Raw genomic sequence first — 8344 nt, 5'->3', positions numbered from 1 at the left:
CGCCCCAGACATCCTCTGTGTCTGTCTCTCTGTGAAGGCTCTCCTGCAGCGCCTGCCTCTCATTCATTCTCCTCAGAGACTGAGGAGACAGAGGAGGAGGAAGAGGAAGCTGAGTGTTCGATTGTTTGTAGGAACCAAACACTGATCAGAACTACTCCAGATTACCACTCCTCTAATAACAAATTATGTCGTGAGTGTAGAAATATGTAACAAACAGTACAACTATGATCAGTGTGTGAAAATATGCTCATGACACTGAGCTCCGTTTACAATGGTGCTTATTCATCTGCGTGTCTGTTATCCTTTCTTGTGTTATATCACAATTAAATCCATTAAAATTTGACCTGTGATATCACTAATTTGTCCATTGTATTTTCTCTGCAGGTCACGTAGAGAAAAGTGACTAGGGAGCTGTGTTGGTCAGCTTTAACGATTCAATACAAGGAAAGAAGGAACACTGATTTATTTTCTCAGCTGAAGTCCCCAGGATGCTGTTCCACTCTGGAGAACACTGACCCACACCAGGAGCATGAACCTCTGCTCTGTCAACACTGAAACAATCAGAACAGGCTCCACACACATTAGAAAACATTTCAGATACTGCAGGGTTTTAGCCATGGCTCTAAAGCTGCACTTTTCAATATTTTCATATGAACTATTTGTAATATTAAAGGAGTCACTTATAGTGATGAACCCACATGGAATTATGACTATACAGTGAACGAAACCCTACAGTTCCCCTCAGCTCTAATTAGTGTTTTAGCATCTTTAAGCTCATTGCTTTATTTTCGCTTATGGCCCGCAGATTAACTGTTTTGGTTCAGTCTCACTGCTCTGATCAACATCCTATCCAGCAGCAGGCAGCTGTTTTCTGCCAATTTACGTCAGCTTCCGAGCTCCAAACGACAGAAAACATTAGCGACTAGCTAGTGAACATAGAGAAGCATTTAGCAGCTAAAGGCCTAGATATTTTTCTCAGGGGTTGGTGGAATATCATCAGCATGAGCTCTATTTTCATCCTGAGCCATAGTAGATTTAACCACGCAATATGAACCTTTATTGCACATCTGAAAGCCTTTACACCTACATATGGTATTTCTTCAATATGTGTGTGTTGTCAATATGAATTATTTCTGTAGTCCCTGCTGAATGGTCTCCCAGCTGCTTGGTGTCATTACAAAGGGGAATCCTCAGCACTGCCTTAAATAAGCACAAATCAATTCACTCCACTGCACAATGCGTTGCCAAACACACCTCTCATTTTGTCATGACACATGCTGTTGAACACGTTGAGACATACAAGGAATTACTGACTTAACAGTACACATCATACACCAGCCTCTGCACTTTGTATGCTGAGCTGCTCCCTGGTGTTTTGCCATAGCTTCAATGAAACTGCCAGGTTATAACCTCCACCACACATCCACATCCATCCCGAGCGCTTTAATAAGTAAAAATGCAGCGTGCTCTTTTGTCCTGCCTGGGGGTGTGTTGCGTCATCACATACATGCGAGGTGTATATTTAGAATAGTTGTGCATAACAGTGGGTGGTGAGTGGGTGGATGCGAGGAGTCACTTTTATCACTGGAACCAATGACCCACCTTCTGCAAAAACAACCACGCATGCAGGGGCTCAGATGTGTCAGCATAGACACACGCACAGCTTCACAGACTCATTTACATGCTCTCTCACACACACACACACACACACACACACACACACACACACACACACACACACACACACACACACACACACACACACACACACACACACACACTCATTGAAAAACAGTGTTTTAGGGAGAGGGAGATAAAACCCAGACCAGATGCACCAGCTCTCCTCCCACCCCTCCCTGTATAGGAAACCCCAGCATGCAGACACAGCTCTGCGTGATGCTGCAGTGATGAATTATTCACCATCTTTAAACATGGATTCTCCTTTTCACTCCATTTACACAGTTTTATGGAATTCAGGGAGCCTTGGACCAAAAACACATCAAGGAATACACGTGGACATATGTTGTGTTTGCAAGCAGCAATATCCAGCTCACAGTGCAGGTTGAACACTTTGTACTCAGTGCAATTGTATGTGTGCTATTTTAGCTCCTCTACTGGAGCATTTTTTTTTTAAGCAGGTGAGAGATCACTCAGCAGGGAAAGCCCTCCTCTATGTCTTGCTCTAGCTGATCAGCGTGTATCCTTTAATCACTTGCATATATTCATTATTCACCTCCCACAGGCTATGAATTATTCAACACTCCAATTTCCACGAGAACAGTGGGAGAAGACATGAGGAATGCCCGATTCCTGTCCTTACCCTTCCTCTCTCTCCTCCTCATCTTCTTCTCCCTCTTCCGTCCAGCTCAGCCTCCCTCTCTCATGCACCATTGTCACTCTGGCACAGCGAGGACAAAAAATAGGGAGAAATCACCCGCCTCCGATCAGTGGGCATGTTCTACCCTCAAGGTGTTTGAATGTAAAAACTGAGGCTGCCAAAATCCATCATTATTGCCTCAAAACAAACCACATTTCCAGTAACTCTGCTTATGAGAGGAAAAAAAACTGAAACTGAAACTTTTTATTTTAATACAAAGCAGTTCTGCTCATGCAAGCCACAGCATAACAGCAGTCACGCTGCATGTGATAGGATTCTTTAAAATATCTGCATCGCTTTGTTTCTAACGCAAACAATTCCTTATGTAATCATTTGATTAATTATTAATCAACCGAGTATGGCACAAAAATGTGAGGTGCAAATATTAGTACACCTGCTTCCTCTCACTAAAAATGATGAGGCGTCCAAAATCCATTCAAAAAGGTCGTTGACCTCTGCTCTGCCCTGCTCCCATGAGAGCTATTACGTTTCCCTCCAACAGCTCCAGCCACACGACCTGTGATGGCCATTAACAGGTTGCAGTGAAACACTTCATCTTTAGCTGACCTTGTACCTCACCTATACAGGTAGCCGTGACAACAAGATTGTAAATGAAAGGGATATTGAGGCAGTTTGCTTGGAATTTAGCTGAGATGTCGAAAACACTGTAATCCATAACTGTTCTATGTTAAAAAAAAAAAGACCGTTTCTCGGGGTCAAATGTGATACAGCCATCATGCAGTACATCTTCTTCACCCTGTTTGGACGGGGAGAGGATTGCGAATTGGAATTAAAATCGATCGGCCCGGTCTGTGTGCCCGTGCAGCTGAGGCGCTCTCATCTGACACATTGTCAGATGCTGCTGTCTTACATCTGTGTTACTTTGTCCACTGGGAGCAGCATGCACCAATCTGCTGTCATGTCATCTGCAGGAAAAGGAAGTTGTTTTTATTTATTTATTTATTTTTTATTCATCAACAACACAGCAATTACAGCACATAAATCCTGGGTGCAAATGAAACTACCAGATCTGACGCACACTTTGACAGATGGCGACCCTCTTGGCGAGCTGAAAATCTGTTTCGCTCCTTCTGGTCTGAGAAGCGTAATCATTTTACAGCTGCCGCTCCTGAAACTCAGCATTACTGCAGGAAAGTAGCCATTAATAAAACGTGGAAGACAGAGCAGGCCTCTGCTGAGGTGGTGGTGGTTCTGCAGGCGTCTGATCACAGCCGGCGCTTTGGCAGTGTGAAACCTTGGCACAGAGGGAAGTGCAGCGGGACTTAGGAGATGACTTCCTTCTCTGTCATGCGTGCGCCCACTCAGCCAATCTGCCACTAGTGCTATCTGACTGAGCCTCTCTGGACCCTCAGTGTAGCTACACCCTTTTTTGGGCTTCTTCTCTCTGCCACACATTCATATCTCTGGAGAGAGACGGTAGTGCATATTGTAATTTTTAAAAAATAAAAGACCAGTAATGTGCCAAAGCAGGATATATTATGTAAAAAAAATGAGGCTATGAAAAAAATAAGCTGTATATCAGCAAATAATTAAACAACTAAAATCTGTAATATAAGGAAACGCTACATTAATCTCTTCTTTGGATTTTCCGTCAAATTTCTGCCATTAAAATCTTTTTGTTGCAGTTGCTAGAAGGTCGGATAAAAGATCATATCACACCTGACTACATCCCAACTGCATCTTAACCTCTTTTAGCAACTCATTTACACATCCATTTGTAATGTTCCACTCACTTCATAATCTCTCAGTGAAGAATACTGGATGCTATGCCTCATTAGATCCTCTGCCAAAGAGTTATTGCATTAATATGTGCTCAGAATTTGACTACATGATGAGAACTTTATTCTCTCAATAGGTTGTATTATGCTTTTTGTTGTATTAGATACAAGTCTTGAACTAAAGACTGTGCTGTCTGGACAGAGGACGTGAAGCGAGGAAGAGCGCACGCAGCAAGCTGTCTCAATGGCCGGCTTCACCTCGTAACACATGTTGACCGTCCACAACTTGCAGTAGAAGCAGAGAGCAAAGAAACTCTCCTTCCTTCCACTCAGACTGACATGGGTGAGCAAAACATGAAGGCAAGGTCCAGAGACGTCCCTTCTTTCCTTTGTCATTTGCATTTTATTATATAATGAATTATATAATGCATTTATATAATGAATTTAAAGAATAGCCTGTCTCTCAGTGGATCAAATACACTGACGAGCTAGTCTGAAGCACATTGGTTCAGAGTGGGGCCTGGAGGATTCAGGAGCAAGGCCACTTAATTCAGGGTCCTTATCAGATGTGCCATCAAGCAGTAAATGTTTATCCAAGCAGAGTGGACACTCTCAACAATGAAAAGAAACAGGATGCAGAGAGCACTAAAGGAAACACACAAGTACATCCCCACTACACTGGAACCAGTGGATTAGCAGCAGTCGGTTTCTGTTGATAACTGGATGACTATTATTAGACATGTTCAAATAAATGGACAGTGCAAAGAGTTAAACCAACTTAAACTATATGAGTGCTCCTCACAGTGTTTGATGACTCTACTTGTGTTAAAGTTTTCTCTGAGGAGCGACACATTGTTCTATTCAGCTACTCACTACTCACTGTTTGATAAATGGCTGTCACAAGAGTTTAATGGCCTAAACATTGTGTCGGCCTTCCACCAGATGAATGACTTTCAAGGTCTGTAATCATGTTCTGCTTCATTTCATTCATAAAACCGAATGTACCCATCGATGAGGAAACAGAGCTGATATCTAATCAGCTTGTGCATGTTAGCGGAGAATACAAAATGTCCGAGTCTTCGAACTATGCCTGCAGATTGAGATAACAATATTCGAATATCATTATATCAATGATACTGAATGTACAGTACTGGCTGCATTTTGCACTTTGAGCAGACTGCTGTACTCTGCACTTTTAACTCGCACTTTTCTACTTAAGCCAGAGTCTTGTTTCATCTCTGTTCTGAGGACAACTTATTTTACTTATCAATGTGACCAAGTCAGAGCTAGGCTGTTACTACTCCTCACAGCTGAACACGTCAGTGTTTTCTTTCACTACTGATGTAGTGGTAATGTGGGTGCAGCAGGACTGTGAAAAGCATATCAGCAAAAATTCTGGCTTGCATCTCCCTCTCTTGCTCTCTCTCTTCTTCACTACCCTTTGCTTACTGATCAATAATGCATGAATGAACTCCCTTTCAAAACTATTTTTACTGCAGACAGTTTTTTTTTTCCAATTTATTTAAAAGAAAAAAACTAAAAAAAAAACAAAAGAAAAAAGTAAGAACAATTTTCAACACTGAAAAACTATGAAAATAACTACTGCTTAAAAATGACAGGGATAGAAGGATTGAGATGACATCAGTGAAACCAAATGCATGTCTTATTTGTGAGGCAGAAGATAAAATAACTTGGATTCTGAATATCATAAATATGACAACTAAAATGCTCAGTGTTCCCTAAATTTCTCCTTGCAATCAGGACTTCTGGAGCTCGTTTGATATGTGATTCACAAATAGTTAACCGCATTCTAAATAAGGTAGAAATACAAATTTGTGTAATTTACAGTCACAAAAACAACCAAAATTAGACATCAATATCCGTCCAGGTTAATCCCACAATCACACGCAGCCTAGTAAATGGCAATTCCACATGAAAATAAATGAAATGCTACAGACTGAAAAGGACAGAGAGGATTTTTAGACAACAAAGTGCTCTGACAGATTGACATGTTTGCCAAAAGAGAAGCCCCTGTTGCCTCATGGCGATCTGATGTGGCCATGACCTCTGCCAGCTCTTTTTCAAAGTCAAGGTTAGGACTTTTTTTGTAAACTACAGCTCCTCTGAGCATTGTGTGTGTGTGTGTGTGTGTGTGTGTGTGTGTGTGTGTGTGTGTGTGTGTGTGTGTGTGTGTGTGTGTGTGTGTGTGTGTGTGTGTGTGTGTGTGTGTGTGTGTGTGTTGAGTCGCATGGCTCTGTCAAGGGCTGCGAAATCAGTGGGCACATGGAAAAACAAACAAAGACAAACTCATCATGTGTAAAAGTTAAAATCCAAGATACAATGCTTAAAGGCTCAGCATTTGATTTTTCCTTTTTTTTAAAGGGCTATAAGTTAATGAAGTTTGGTTTGAGGTAGAGTTTAAGAGAGGTCTTTGTTGTGACTAAGTTCTCTAAGATCTGTTAACTTTTGAGATGGAGTCAAAGCAATGTGGAAAAACGGAAAGTGAGCACAACCTGCAAAGTAAGAGCAAGAGCCTGCAGGTATAAGGAAACAGTTTCCTGTGGAGCAGTGTGGAATTGACAAGAGTGATCGGAACAGGTTGTGGATGGATACTGAGAGTCAAGTCATTTGTTGTTCTGTGAAGCATGTTAGGACCAACCTGTGTCATTAAAGCTTCACAAAATTCTACCTGGATGTCTGAAAATGGACTTGTTGGTCTAGTCTCACCTAAATCAACTGAGTAGTGATGGAAAAGTTGGAAACATGCAGGATTTGGCTAAAGATAATCGCAAATCACCAAATTATGTCATCCAAGAATAGATATGTTGAACAAGTTATCACTGACATGGGGTGGGAACCAAAGGATGGTTGATAGTTCCACAAATAGATTAAAAGTACTTTCATTTTGAAACATCCCAAATAACTTGGTGGGAAAATGACTTGGGACAGGAAATTAAGACTGAACTCACCATTAACCTTAAGTTAACTTCAGGCAGAAAGCAGTGCTATGGATAGTTCGGATTCACTCTCTGAAGCAATTTATTTCAAATCTGTCTCATTTGTGCTTTAGATGCACAGTGAATTTGACTCTTCTCATTCCAGACAGCATAACAAAAAAAAAAAAAAATCCAACAATAAATTCTGTTGATGTGATTACCTCTTGTGTCATGAGAAGTTCACTGCAATATTTTTGATTTAATGAGAAAGCATGCTCCCCAAGAATGAATCAGAAAAAACATTTTTGGAGGGGAACCAGGAAGTAATGTGGTTAAAGAAAATTGCAGACATGAATCAGAAGTTCAAAAAACAAACAAAATAAAACCAAAAACATGAATACAGTTCTATACAGGCCAGCAGAACGTGATGTGTGTTATGTTGAACGCAATGTACAAAACTACAAAAGAAAGTTTTAACAAATCCTTTGACAGTGTTGATGGATTCACAGCTTTTCCTTCATCTCAAAAGTTGTATGTCAAATTCAAACTGAAAGAAACCTCACAGATAAGACTGTTATGTTTTAGGTTTATGTTTTTTAATCCTGTTCCCCACAATCTGCAGAAATTAGGTTACAAAGCTCTGAACCTCTCCAAACGCTCTCGCAATGTGTAGTCCCAGTATTTCCCTAATGATTCAGCCAAACTGGGCCACCCACAAACTGACAGCTAGGCTGGAAAAACAGTTGGTTTTTTGTTTTGTTTTTGAATGTCATTTTATGCCTTTATTGGTAGAGAGATGGCAGCACAAGTCCCCAGCCGGCGGCCCTGAACCAGGGACACTGCAGTTCATGGTCAGTGCCTTAAACCCCTCAGCCCACCGGGGCACTCTGAACCTTTGTGATTTTACAGAACAACCTGCAAGAGACTCAAAACTGGGCCTGACACGGAACCAAAACATCAAACACTAACTGGTGGATATAAACTGTGAATTACAAACATTACTTTTACTGCTACTACGCTTGTGCGGTAGTGGATGGTTTTATATTGTCATAGAATTTCAAGGTACAATCACTGATTTTATTACAGCCCAACTTCCAAAATATCCTAACAGCTCACTTTTTAAATTCTGAATCCACAGTCATGGCTGGATAACCAACAGAGCCAAACCCAGGCCCCTCAGGGGCCCCATATTCTTTGTGTGTCAGTTGGTTTGTGGTCATTTGAGGAATTGCTAATTTGTTTAGGAATATATATACCAACAAGGTGCATTATTAGCTCAAATGATAAGCGCC

The sequence above is a fragment of the Xiphias gladius genome, chromosome 17 (genome assembly GCF_016859285.1).
Source record: "Xiphias gladius isolate SHS-SW01 ecotype Sanya breed wild chromosome 17, ASM1685928v1, whole genome shotgun sequence".
Classification (NCBI taxonomy): Eukaryota; Metazoa; Chordata; class Actinopteri; order Istiophoriformes; family Xiphiidae; genus Xiphias; species Xiphias gladius.
The sequence above is the reverse complement of the archived record's forward strand: the minus strand, read 5'-3'. Positions refer to the sequence as shown.